Source organism: Crotalus tigris, unplaced genomic scaffold (genome assembly GCF_016545835.1).
Source record: "Crotalus tigris isolate CLP2741 ecotype Arizona unplaced genomic scaffold, ASM1654583v1 scf7180000017841.2860490, whole genome shotgun sequence".
In the NCBI taxonomy this organism is placed as follows: domain Eukaryota; kingdom Metazoa; phylum Chordata; class Lepidosauria; order Squamata; family Viperidae; genus Crotalus; species Crotalus tigris.
The window spans coordinates 1,057,223-1,072,121 of NW_024096667.1; the positions used below are offsets into that span (position 1 = coordinate 1,057,223).

At 36.4% G+C, this 14,899-nt stretch overlaps 1 protein-coding gene across 6 annotated transcripts in view; it reads right to left on the minus strand.

The window, feature by feature from the left end:
• LRRC4C (leucine rich repeat containing 4C) overlaps window positions 1-14,899 on the minus strand; it is an 817,554-nt gene that overhangs the window by 704,078 nt on the left and 98,577 nt on the right. For 5 of the 6 annotated variants that reach the window (XM_039343314.1, XM_039343307.1, XM_039343312.1 and 2 more), the window contains exon 2: window positions 11,976-12,113. The exons of the other annotated variant lie outside the window; for it this stretch is intronic. The gene's annotated coding sequence lies outside the window, so the exon portion shown is untranslated. The remainder of the gene's footprint in view (window positions 1-11,975; window positions 12,114-14,899) is intronic. 6 annotated transcript variants of the gene reach the window in all.

Genomic DNA, 14,899 nt, shown 5'->3' on the forward strand with positions numbered 1-14,899 from the left:
TTCTCCTCCTCATGGCTGCTTCTAAAATGACGCTTTTCTTGTTCATTAAGCAAACATGTCTTTAAAGCCTCAAAATTTAAGTCTTCCTCTTCTTTACATTCAAATATGGCAGAAACTGTGTCCCAGGTTTTATCTAAACTGTTCAACACAAATAAAACCTTCTGGGACTCAGGGAATTTAATCCCACGTTGTTCTAAGTCCAAAAATAAATTTTGCATTTTATTTAAATGCTGTTCCACAGATTCACCTGGTTGCAAACAGGCCCTGTAAAGTTTTCTTGACAATTTCACTATATTGCATGTAGAAACATTCACATGCACAGCTCTCAACTTCAACCAAATCTCCTTTGCAGTCTTTAAATTTGCAACATTTAGAAATTGTTCATCATCTAAATTCAAGATGAGATAAGCAATTGCTTGATCATGACTTTTCTGATCAACAGCTGCAAATACTTGTGGTGGATTTTCTACAATATACCACAGCTCTTTTGCTTTGAGCAAACATTCCATTTTTGCAGCCCATATAATATAATTCTTTTGGCCCAAATGAGGCACACAGCTTTCCTTAAATTCCATTGCAACCATTCTGCTAATTCTACCTTGTTCTTATACTTTCTAAACACAGGCAATTTCTTCCAGCTTTAAATTACAATGCAGTCCTTAGTAAGCTCTGGGCCCACAACCTGTTAGAGAATTTTAATTTCTCTATTGGTAAAAAAAATAAATCAGAAGCTCTCACAGTTGACTGCATTTAGCTGATTCAAAATAACTTCTTTATATCAAAATATTTACATTACCATACATTCTTCTTTACAGCAACATAGCTTAATTGAAGACTTCTTACAGAGAGATACAGAGACAAACCTGAGACTGGAAATCCAGCTCCTAACTCAATACTCTTTTGCACAGACTCAGACTTTCTTTACATTGGCTGACTGAGTTACCACATGACTCTTCCTCCTCATGAATATTCCAACAACATGTTTTCAGAATAATAGTTCATAGACTAGTAGTTGGAATAATAACAAAAGAAAACATCAATGACTGTGTGACTTGGAAGTTACAAAAAGTACTTAGGATAAGGGGAACTCTGTTCTGACTGACAGAAAAATATGTTCATTCATATAGCAGGCTTTACCTATAAACCAAATCCAAAGGGATTTATTTACATTCTTATTATAGGGTTTATAATCTTACCTCCAGTGTCTAGGTCGTTCACAATAAATAAATAATGTGATGAAATGTTCATCTCATAAAAAACACACTTTTCATTGCCAAAGATTAGTTAAAATAAGCTTAGATAAAATTAGACTAAAGCAATTAAAAATAAAGCCAAGATGCTTTGAATCAGGCAGACTAAGAAACATCCACCTGCAAATATCCACCAAAACAAAATGATTTTCAGTTTTCCTAAGAATAGCGATGGGGCCATTGAGTTCCATAAAGCCTAGACAGCCATCAAGAAGGTCTCTTCTCTGGACTATACCTTCTCATCTCTCATGAGAAAGAAATCTGAAGCATCTCTTCTCATCTCAAATACACAAGAAAGATTTTTTTTGGGGGGGGGAGGCTGGCATATGCCTTTTTGCTAGGCTGGTTGCTTCTGATCTGGTGCAATTCAGCAGGGAAAATATGGGGAGAAATAAAGGTTGGTCCTTGGAATAAAGCTAAGTTGTCAAGAGGGCAAATGAACACACCTGGTGCTAACCAGAACTTTTGCCGGGCAGATAGAGGCATATTCTTATTGACTAAACTTTGTATGTAGGTTCTAAGTTACTGTACATCAATGTGAAGCTTCTTTTTAAGGGGTTTGTGTGTCCCTGTTCACAAGATGCTTCTACGCGACATGCAGAAACCCACCCTGTGTTGGCTGGGGACCCTGGTACCTTTCCGAAGGGATTCCTCCTGAGGTTGCACCTGCTGGCAACCCAAAGAAATGGTGGCAATGTGGCCTTGCTTACCACATGCCCAGAAAATGGCGGAGCAGAACTGGCAGTCTGTGCGCTTGTGGCATCCTCTGCAACCGAGACACTGAAGGACCACCACCAGCTGGTGAAGTCTGTCCACCTACTCTTCAGGATCCGAGTCTTGGACTTCCTGAGCAACCTCTTGATGGATGGTCATGATGACTGGAGCGTTTCTGGCAAGTTGCAGAGCCTTTACAGTGCCGCCTGCTGTTTCTTCCGCTGCAACTTCACATAAGACATCTTGAAAGGTGACTTCAGCTTTAGCAAAGATTTTTTGTTGCAGTTCCCTGCTTCTCAGGCCACAGACGAAATGGTCTCATAAGCGTTCTTCCAGATCCTTGAATTTACAAGGCCTGGCAGCTTGTCTCAACACAGCAATGAATTCAGCAGCGGACTCGCCCGGCTTCTGATCCCTCTGCTCTGCTCAAAAGCATGCCTCCACGCGATCACAGAGAGCTTGGGGTAGAAGTGATCCTTCAGCATGTTTTTTAGGTCTATATAGGTGACAGACCCCAGCGGTGCCCGGGCTGCCAGGTTCTCGGCTACATCGAAAGTGTCCTGACTGCAGACGCACAGCAGGGTTGCTGCTTTCAAGCCGTCTTCCCGAACCTAGTTAACCCTTATGTAATTTTCCATCTGGGCCACTTAGGGGTTCCAGCGTTCTGGGTGAGAGATGTTGAACTCAGACAGACATCCAATCTTTGACATTTTCTGCTTTGAATGCCTTGCTGCAAGCCTTTGTTGAGGGGAAGGGCCCATTTGCCAAGCTCACCTCCAGCGATGCTGTACTGGCAGGTGAGTGCAGAGCTGGACGCTGATTCCCAGGCTTCAGGCTTTTCAGATGAGGCTTATCCTCTTCTTACTGCCTTTTTCCTTGCAGCAATCCCACCCTCATCGCCACTTTTGTGTTTCAAGATTCGAGGCATTGAAACACAACAATCATAAAGCAAACTTCTTTATTTCTCTTTAACTCCACTCCAAGCAACTGCAAAACAGGCACGCAGGTCTTTTATAGTTTTCCAACTCCCAGGCAGTCAAGCCAATAAGAATCCCTTGTTCTTCCCGCCTTGCCCATGCGCAGTAGTCTGGCACCAGCCAGTCTGGTCCCAGGCAGCTTTTAGGTTGCCCAGGACCATTTGCAATATTTCCCTCATCAGGCCCAGGACACAACACTATCAACTGAAGGATTCCCTCTGAGAAGCAAAGAACCAGACAGAGGGATGAGCTTCACCCAGAACCAAAAGCAGATGGGGATAGAGGGATGCTACCTGTACAGGAATGTCTGGAAACATCAGGGAAACCCCAGACTAGTCAGGCTGGACAGAAGACTTTGTGAAGTTGGTTGGGCTGTGAAAGAGTGACTGGCACAAAGTCATCCAGCAGCTAAGACAGACTTAGAACTCACAGTCTTCTGCTTTCTAAATCACTACACCAAAGTGACTCTAAACAAAAGTAAAACAAACAAACACACAAACAAACAAGCCTCCATGGTCCTGTGAAGTCTCTCTCTCTCTCTCTCTCTCTCTCACACACACATACACACACAGAGAGAGAGAGAGAGAGAGAGAGAGAGGGAGAGAGAGAGAGGGAGGGAGAGAGAGAGAGGGAGGGAGAGAGAGAGAGAGAGCTGTAGTCATACTGTAACTTTGAAATTATGATTTTACTTTTCTTTTTTCTTCTTTTTAAGGTAAGTCACCCAATCTTTTCCAAAGTTAGAAATATCTTGAAACAACTGTTTAAGTCTTTAGTTCTCACTAAAAATGAAAGTAGTTTAAGCTTTTAAAACTGGATTAAGAATTGCATGAATAGTTTCACTGCTGACTCATGCAAAATTGAATCATGCTTTGAAAATGAATCCATTTTAAATTTTTCAAAGAAGTGTTTAGAACACTACAGGACTTCATTTTAGCTTCTTTGATTTACTATTCAAGTATCAAATGCAATCTTTCACTCACTCTGAGGAAGTTATTATTTTTTAATTTTGCTGTCTTATTATTCATTACAAGGAAATGTGTTGACCAAGTTGGCCATACAAAATTGCTAACAGAATCAGTAGCATTTTTATATGCACAAACTAAAATGAGTAATGTGAAATCTTAATTTTCATTTAACTTTATTGAATGCAAAGCTAAATGAAAATTAAGATTTCACATTCTGTTAGCACTTTCAGTGACTACTTTTGTATGGCCAGCTTGGTCCACTTATTTCCTTGTAATGAACTCACAATTATATTTTTTCCTTGTTGTTTCTAATTGAACCAGAATTATTTATTTATTTATTTATTTAAGTGCAAGCACTCTCTAAGCGGTTTATACCAGTAAGCAATGTATATATATATATATATATATATATATATATATATATATATATATATTTACATTGCCCCCAACAATCTGGGTCCTCATTACAATTCTTGTAATCACCCATGCCGATAATTACATAAGAAAAATACAATAATTGAAATCCTAAATGTATTTTAGATTAATCCTAAGACTGCAGTGAAATATACTTATCTACCTTGATTTCCTACTGGTACACTTCAAACCAAACTGGTCTATATCCTAAATGTTACTGGCAAATCAATCTGAACAGAATTTGCAGCTGGAAGCCTACATGTGTAGGAAACAATCCAGAAAGCCTATGTGAGAGATTTTGCATCTTTTTAAAAAAATCCTGCTTTATTAAAAAAACTAAAAACTAAAAAAACTAAAATGAGAGAACTTAATTCTACTGCAGTGAATGTGTTCATGAAATGTAAGGTAGCTTAAGTTAATTGGCACTTTTACATTCAAAATTTACTACACAGCATTAGTAATAAAGCACCATCTTTCCCATGCAACCATGCATCACAGTATGAAACAATACATCACTATGCCAAAAATATCTATTATGTGTTGGCTTCTCTGTCATACTGATTTATCAGAATACTTCCAATTTTTTAAACTCTAAAAGAGAGTAACACTAATTCTTTTAAACCTTCTTCATGAGCTACAGTTACGTGTCCGCACTGGTATTCCATTTTTTCCCGTCACAATATTTTGCTCAGAATGGCAACCTCATATATTGCAGAAGACAGTGTAACAGGATGAAAATATGAGGTAGAGAAGAATTGGTTCTGTACACAGATTAAAAAAGAACAAATTTAGAACAAAGACCCAGATTAATTTGCTCATTTTAATTACATCAATTATATTTAACATCAAAAATCAATACACAAGTAACTCTAGCATGAAGATAAAACCCTTACACATTTTGTAAAAACCAATGAAAAAACCCAAATCAGTAATAAATATTTTAAAGATATATTTTGTACTAAGTTACCTGTGCATGTATATGTATATATCCATTCAATATAGAAAAGCTGAGGGTTTTATTATAAATCTTTTGCCTCATGTACTGTAACAATAGAAAAAAAAATTCTTTCCTGAAAGTTATCAATATTAATGAATTATTTATAAATTGTATGTTATAAAAATTGAATATGTGAATTTTTCCAACAAAGTTATTTATCAGAATTGAGAAAATATTGCTCAGTTTAATATGGAAGCCATATCCAGAGCATTATATATAGTTATGGGCTACAGTCCAATCCAACTCAATGTCCAAACAAAAGTGAAATTTAGGAAGAGCAAAAAGTTCCATTCTCCCACATTAGCTTATATTTAGCCAAATATAAGCTAAATCTCAAATAGATACATTTCAATTTGAATGGGTTGATTTCTTTTTTCTTTTTTGTAAAACTAGAATTTTATCAGATGAAGTATAACAAATTTCATAGAAATTGACACAGAAGGTTTTGCACTAGCATCATTTAAATTTGAGTATTGACATTTAAAAAAAACCCTATTATTTGTCCCAATTATCTTGGTCAGGACTTAGCTTATCCAATGCATATTTTTAGTATTCATACTACAGCCAGAATATTATTCTATTACATTTCAGACAAGATACTTTAAGAACACCCATTTAATTCTCTTTTATGACTGTATACTAATACAAACTTAAATTATAAAATTTATCCAGTCTTTCGCCTTTCAGTCTGCACCATTTCTCTTTACCTAAAATGTTGTACCAGCCATATTGTATTTTAATTTGACAACTGAAATTAGTTTCCAGTGATGTAAAAATCCCATCTCCTATATTAAAACTCAACAGAGTACAAACTCATAGGACTTCATCATCATTGTGATGCTTGACATCTGACACTGATTCTTGTTGGTGGATGTTATCAGCCAAACTTGAAGTTCAAGAAAGCTTTTGCTCTTAAATCTTGAAATGCATTTGGCAGGATATCTGAATATAGAAAATTAGATAATTCAGTATACCTGCATTTACTAATAACAGTTTGCAGTGATCTAATAAATGTGAACAATAAAAGTTACTTTTGTGACATTGCAGAATATGAACTGATCCCACTGCTGACTTAATAACAGTTTGCAGTGATCTAATAAATGTGAACAATAAAAGTTACTTTTGTGACATTGCAGAATATGAACTGATCCCACTGCTGACTTCTGAAGAATAAACGGCCACAATTTACATTCTGTATTATACAATATAATTCTGGTTTCTCGGTTCTAGATTAATCCATTTTCCTTTAGTACTGGAAAGGCTAATTGAAAATATCAACTGTTTTTATTGTTTGTAATAACAAACACATTAGGCAGTATTTTGTTGGAGTACAGCAATCTATCATTTTTCTATATTGCAGTTATTATTAGTTTTATTTGCCATCCCACTCAAAACTTGTTTACCATTTTTTTTAAAAAAAGCCAGATGGTCTGTATGTTATATTCCATTTCTGAATATTAATCATAGGACAAGTTCCAAGAGAAAATTTTGCTGAAACTACAGAAATAAAGACATCACTAAGAGATTATCTTTCTCGGCAGGGGTATGATAAGACATGAAAAGCAACCAAGTTTATTTAATTCTTCAGAGGTGAATTTACCTTTATGATAAGCACATTGCCTGATGTGCCTTCATTATCATCAAGATAGAAGAACATAAAGATTTCAGTTTTAAAACCACATAAAAGGTTACAGATATTTTAAATCAACCTTATGGAACAGTTACCTGGTCTTTATAATCCAGCACTGGTTTATCATCTGAGCTCAGATGGGCAAAGCTCACTGAAATGGGGGTTAAAATACATTGTGATCTGATAACATAGAAATTTTAGTTTTAGAAAATATTGATACATCATCTCTTCAGCAGGTTGACAACTGAACTCATCAGCCAAGATGGTAAGCAAAGGTGGGTCTAGTTAATGCCCCCGCCCTTTCATGTCCTTCATTCAGTCATGTCCATTTCTTGGAGATTACCTGGACAAATGCTTGCAGTTTTTTTTGCAATTTTCTTGGCAAGGTTTTTTAGAAGTGGTTTGCCATTGCCTTTCTCTCTACCGGGAGAAAGTGATTGAACAAAGATAACCCAGCTGGTCTTGGGTCCATGGTAGGATTAAAATTCATGATCTCCTGGTTTCTAGCCTGTTGCCTAAGCCACTGTACCACTTTTATTTAATGTTTAGACCCTTAACATACCTTTATAAAGAAAGCTGCACTACATCTCTTGTAATCACCAGTCACTCAAGTTGATCTGAAAGTTTCTATATCTTTGCCACCTCTTTGCCATTTGGCCAACACAATGAGAATTATAAGATTCAGAGTTCAACTGAACTGAACTGAACTGAACTGAAACATATGCCCACCCAGGTGTGGAAATACACTGTGATTGCACTTCAATTAAAGCTTCCTGATTTCTAGAAGAAAAATTACAACAAAAATCACAACAAGGTAAATGACAAACATTCATTCAGAGCAGAGGTAGTCTCTGTTCCACTTGGCCTTCCCAATCTTTGCAGAAAGATTACTTTGGATATTTAATTGTTTAATAAATACAGAACTTCCCCTATTCCTCAGAACGAGGACTAATAAGAACTATTGGATACTGTGAAGACAGAAGAAAATATTTATTCAATTGTTTAAAGACCCTGATAAAAGAACTTTCAAGGTCATGGAGAAAGTTTTGAGTTTGTCTGTTTGCTTGTTCATTAAACATACAAACACTTATTAAAAAGATGCTTCAACAAAAATATTTTGAAATATGGGTAGATTCTACTCTGTTGGCCTTTTACAAGGCTGCGAAGACCTGGCTTTTCCCCCTGGCATTAGAGTTGGGATGTTAATATGTAATATCTGGCACGGGTGCATGTTTCTAGAATGTTTGTTTTTTTATTGAGCCTCATGCAGTTTTGGTTGTTTTGCTGCTTGTTCATCTTAATGCAATTTCTCTGTTTTTGTTTTTTGGATACCCATAGTTTCATGGATGGACAGTTATATAAATTGGATTAACAAATAAATAAAGAAATAAAGTCAGGGATCTATAAAGTATCAGAAATCCCATTCTTACCTTAATCTATGGCTGAGAATGCCAAAAACGTCACTAGTTAAAGCGTTAAACAGCTCCTCTTTTATATTAATATAATATAAATATAAATATATTAATATAATATATAATTACTTTTATAATAAAGTAATAATAAATGGTGTGGTGTGAAAGCATATCCCTTCATATTGTGATTTTTAATGTCACAGAAGGGGGAGAAATGATTAAATATTTATGCAGTAATCACATTAATTATATGTCATTACGGTCATTTTATTAAGTTTAAATTAAAATGAACTTGAATTAGTTTTTGTCCTAGTCCACTCCCTTTTTGGAGTAGGCCCTCTGCCACACACTCCAAGGACAAGTGCCATCTCTGGCCTACAAGCAGCAGATGCCTTCTGGCCTTGAAACCTTATCCAAATTCTACGAATGAAAATATGACGCCTGAAGAACTCTAGTTTAATAAATGGTTTTTTAAAAAGGAGACAGGTGTTAACAAGTAGAAGAAGAAAAGAACAAGGAGAACCTGAGAAGTAATGTGTGCATTAATGAATATTCATCTTTTAATTTATTGTCATGTTTATAGCCAAAACTGCAGAGCAAATTATATTCTGCATCAAATCCCAAAGGGATTTTCATTTTCACTATTTGGAAATGTGCCAGAATCAAGCACATTCAAAAGAGAGAAACTGCAAAGAGGATGTTTAATGCTTAATGTGCTGGAGACAAAATGCTTGTCGTGGCCCGGGGGAGGGGGGGTGAAAGGAGCAGCAAAGGAATACTGATTCATATAATACTAATGTATCACAAATCACAGTTATTTGAGTGAAATGAAGTGCTTTGGAAATAAGAAAAAAAGAAAAATAGTATCAAGTTCACAGTCCTTAAAGCTTCAATTATACATAAACCATGGTTCATTCCAATTTCCAAGAGGTTGACTTCTATATCCTGCTCTGCTCTTCAGGACCAGCTATAAATATATAGTTTACCATAGGGATCCCCTGTGAACTGGGCCACACAAGCGGCGGGCAAGCGCATGCATGTGAAGCTCCCCTCACGCTAGCAGCAGCCACTTGTGCTTGCGCATGAAGCTCCCCTCGCATGAGTGGCAGCCACTAGCACTCACAAGGAACTATCTCCTCTCTTCCTTTCCCCCACTGGGCCACCAAGCAGAAATGTTAGGGACTGCTGGTCTACCAAACAGACCCTGACTGGAACTGATTGATCAGCACAACATTTAAGCATTCTTAGCCAATCAGAATTCCTTTGGGGCAGTTCAGATGAAGAAGCAAGCACTACATAAGGAGACAATGACCAAGGTTCAGTTAATGAAGTGACTGGCAAATATTTCAGTAGAAACTAAGCAAATTATTAAACCATCTTGTAGCATAGGTAGTCCTCAAGTCCACGTTTAACAACTGCTTGAGGTCACAAATGCATTCCAAAAGAGTATTTACAACGGCGATTCAGAACTAATCACAAGCCTCTGCAGTCATGGATTCAGTCACCCATGAAGTATCAGCCATTTTTAATTCTGTGACCACCCAGTTGTTTCTCTTAATGAGCAAGTAGAAAAAATATGTCATAAAATGAGTCCAATTTATTTTAAAACTTGTAAGTTTTGACTTACAAGCTAACTGGCAGGCTCCATTAGAGTTATACCTCAAAGACTAGCTGTACATATAACTGGATGACTGCCAGATAACAGAAATTTTAGGGCTACCACAGTGGTGGGATTCAGCCAGTTTGCACTGGTTCGGTAGAACTGGTAGCTAAATTTTGTTGAGTTTGGAGAACTGGCTGAACCCATGCTACTTCTGGAAGTCCGTTCTAGGTCTCGGAGGCCTGGAGGAGGTCTCCCAGGCCTAGAACAGCCCAACGGAAGTGCATTGATGTTACTTCCGGAACTCCATTCTAGGCCTGGTGGAGGTCTTCCAGGCCTAGAATGGATTTCCAGAAGTGCGTTGATGTCACTTCCAGAAGTCTGTTCTAGGCCTCGGAGGCCCAGGCCTGCATCCATGCATACAACCAGATGTTAAGGTATTTGAATCCCATCTCTGGGCTACCAGATCCAGAATGAAAAATTTTGGACAATCACTAGATGGCAGCAAAGAATCGCAATAAACTCTCTGCTGATACCTAGTGGTTGTATGTATTTTCATAGTCCAAATTTGATGGACCTGGTTTGAAAGCTAAACACATAACCTAGGTCACTGGTTTGAAAGCTAAACACATAATCAAACAATTACACAATCTGCTACAACCCAGATTTGTTTATTTGGCCAGTCTCTCATTATGACATTTTTAAATGTATGAATTGGCTCCAACAAGAAAACAAAATATCTGCAGCTGTGTTTTCTTACTATTCTTAATAGGGTATCATGGGTTTTTCCATATTATTATCTAATATTACATTATTAACTTTTTGAATGGCAGATGTATTTTTTATGTGAGATCAAAAGACTGAAAACATATTGTTAACACTATTTGAAATAATTATTAAAATAAATTGAAGCTTTTATTTCCTGTTAACACCGCAGCTGTGTACACATACCATAATGCAGAACCATCAGTTGACTCATTAATTTGCCAATATTGCTATTTTGAAAAGTTCCGTTGTTCAAAAGACTGGAACTAAATTAATAGCTTTAGGATTTTGATATATCTCTTCTGTATTTTCCAGAAACAAAAACAAATATCATACATTAGCACTTACAATAAGACTTTGGTTGTCACAGATCATGAGTCTCATAGTTCTGGGAGCATTTATTCATAGCTCTCTCCCTTTGCCCAAAAATTATTAGAAATGAAGAGAGAGACATAATTATAAGGTGAAGATGAACGGCCTAATCTGCTGCCTTGAGTCACCTCATTTTTCTGCATTATTCATATTTTCTTCAGCAAATGCAAGCTTGAATGCTAATGTCTGTGTTTCTTTACTGACTGTCTTCTGCCATCATATTTCTTTCCAAAGAGAGATCAACAGTGAGCACCTATTCTGCAGCTTACGATTTAAGAGTCTGCAACATCCATCACTAGCTTTCATTTATTGCCATCTTTTTCTCTGTTTAAGAACTACAGCTCTCAAAGGAGCTGGAGACTCTGGGTGCCATAATTGGGATGATTTTTGCAAGATTCTTAATAAGCCTTAAAGATTTTGGCCGTGTCCAGGTCCACAGTATATTTTAAAAACACTGATTTCCAACTGCACACCTTTTTATATTCAAATTGCATATCAACATTTCTTAAATGATTTTGGATATAAAATGTATCCTAACATATACATACATTTCTATCGCAATGTGTTAGTTTTTTAATAGGTTTCCCAAATATATGGATTTCTATACACAATTTTAACTGGAGAAGTTAATCACAACTGAGAAAACTGAAAATACAGTAACAAATTAAGATGTGCATGAAATGCAAATGGATATAATTTCTATTAAAATAAAACACGTTGTTTTATGTTTCTATTATTCTGTATTTTTTCACTTACATATTCCTAAGAAATCATATCTAAAATGCCTCCCCTCTCTGAATATAAGTTTAACCATTTTTATAAAAATCAGTCAAAAGAGCATCCCAAATTATGAAGCAAAACTTTTGGTGAAATACAAACCATATTCCCAGGGTAATTTTTGGTGGATTTCCCAGATGTTTGCTGACAAAGAGCAACTTCATTTTGGAAAGTTTTAATCTGAGCTCCTTATAGCCTCCGGATATCTATTCAGGACCTCCATGGCATTTCTGGCTTGGCCTATAATGACAATATAAGCTGGGTGTCATTTTCATATTGATGTTCCTTTATAGAAAATCATTGGATAATTTCTCCCAATGATTTCTTGTTTGATGTTAAATAACAGGAAGAAAATAACAAGCTGCCAAGGATTTGATTATTCCTCCACTGAGGCCAGGCAGGAGTAGAATTAATGAAGGACAGTGCAGTTCCAAATACAAACCATTTCAATTAGGCCATAGAATTCCATGGTTGATTGTGGACCTCTGGTAGTCCAAGAAATGTGCTTTCTCCTCTCTCAGATCAAATGTAGGTCATTTACCAGAAAGAACAATATTCTTTCTATTAAATAACCAATCTGAATCCTGACTGATAAGGATCCAAATAATGAGGTTATCAATTTTCTCTAGGATCCCCTGCAGCTTCAAAATTCTGCCATAACATTTCAAAAGGGTTAGCTGGAGATAGAGTGGGAATTAGCAAACATTCCTTGATCCATAGAGGGCTCCTTCACTCATGAGAGGCATGGCCACAATCTCCTTCTAGGCAGATGGCAGTGTTCTCTCCCTCAATGAAGCATCAACAATCTCACAGAGTTTTTCATGTCTAGTCTGGAACCAGAAAAATATCATTCAGACTACTAATGGCCCTATCCTTTACATCAGGCTCAACAAGCTCAAAAGTATCCCAGATTTCCAGATATATTGCCTCACTTCTCACCATCACCTTCCATCTAACTGACATCCAAATTAGAAATCTACAATTGTATCCACTGCACCTGTAGGAGCCTTGTACAGTTTATCTTTGCCTAAAAGGGTTCTGGTTACTCTAAAAACCACTAGGCAGGAATTGATACATGCAATTGGAGATGAATTGGTGGTTTGCCCTTCATATTGTCTCTTGTAGATTTGAGTCTGAGCTCTTATTAGTGCTTGGTTAAGTCTATTTGAAGGGGAAGGTTTGTGGTGACAATATAAGACATGTTTTGTAACATGTTCCCTTTGCACTCTTTGTGGCACACCTCCAAAGTCCATATTTCTTTCCAAGAATGCCCAGCAATAAATCTCTTGCAAATAGGAGATGGAGACACATTTCTTTCATCATTCATCCCAGCAACTCACATTTGAAAATATGCTATTCCCTCACCATGATATGTGGAAATAATGTCCAGGGCTAGTTAACAATTCTGAAAAATACTTTTGTCTATTTTAAATGTTTTTCAAATGGACTTCACTGCATGGCTTTTAATCCTAGAGTTATGAGAAAAGGATAAAAAAATTCTTCCTGTCACTTTCTTTATGCCATGCACAATTTTATACACATGAATGAAGTCCGCCTCAATAATTACAAGCTAGAGTCCAAAATCTTTTAGTCTTTTCTTTTAGGGCAGTCCACTGATAATTTTGATTGCATTTCTATGCATTATCTAGTTCAATTATATCCATTTTCAGGTGGAATTATACCTGTGCACATTATTCCAGGTGAGGACACAGAATTATAGCATATTGATTTTTAATTCCTCTCTTAATTATCCTCTCATGGAGTGAGTCCCCCCTTATTTTTTTTAACAACTGTCATACAATGAGTCAGTATCTTCACTGAGCTCTCTTATGAATCCAAGATCTTTCTCCTGTTAGTTATCAATACTTTTAGACTCCTTCAGTATATATGAGAAGTTGGAGGTGGAATACATCATTTTACTGTTAAATTGTATTTGTCATTTGGCTAACAAGTTCTTCTAATCTACAAACATGACCAGCTGTCTACCAAGGTAACTTATGAGCCAGTTAAAAAGCGCTTATCCCAACACAGACAACTGAGGACTCCAATTCTTATTTCTCTTCATTGAGTAAGTTGCCCACTTATTTTTAATCAGCAGTCCACAAAAGGACAGCCTCTTATCCAATGTCTTCTAGGTTTATCCAAAAGCTTTTGATGCTGAAAAAGCTTTTGATGTCAAAGGCTGTTTGAGAACCCTGTTATACACTGATGACTGAATTACCTCTTTCTATATTGCTATTAACACTCTTTAAAAAAACCTAAATATTTGGTAAGCTTAATTGATCATTGCAAAATCCTATTCTATTTTAATTCTACAAGAGTTGTTCTTCTATAAATCAAGTTTTACTTATCAATTTACCTGTAACAGATGTTAGCTGATTAGTCTCTTAATTTCCTAGTTCAAACTAGGTACCTTTTTTAAAAAAAATGATGTCATATTGGCTAACTTCAAACTGCATAGCTTGAGACTGATCTGAATAATGTATTTTTGATAGGGGAGCAGCATTTTCACACTTGAGTTCTTAAAATGCTCTTATTGGATGCCATCAGAATTAAATTGATCAAGGAATGTCCAAGAATACCCACTTTATTTGTTCTATAGAAGCCTAAATTTGGCTTCAAGGACTGGCCAGCAAGGAGGCAATAACAGCAGAGTTGGAATATAATCATCCACCAAAGGCCTTTGGAAAAGTTTTCTTGAATGTCAACATCATGCGGGCTACCCTAGTTTCTAAAGTGATTATGACTGAAAAATAGTATCTCCTGGTTACAGTTCCCATACTTCATAGAACTGGGGCACTATAAATAGATTCTTTCAAGAGAATATCCTTGGGCTAGATCTAGTTGGAATAAGCTTTTCAGAAAGTATTAGATGCTAGATTTTGAAAGTTAAAACTAGCACTTTGAATTGTAACCATAAATGTATCAGTATATCTATACTGCCTACAGAATATGCTCAATAGGACCATAGCAACTAGAGCTACTCAGTATATAGGTTACTGCTTTTGGAACCAACAGCAGTTCTG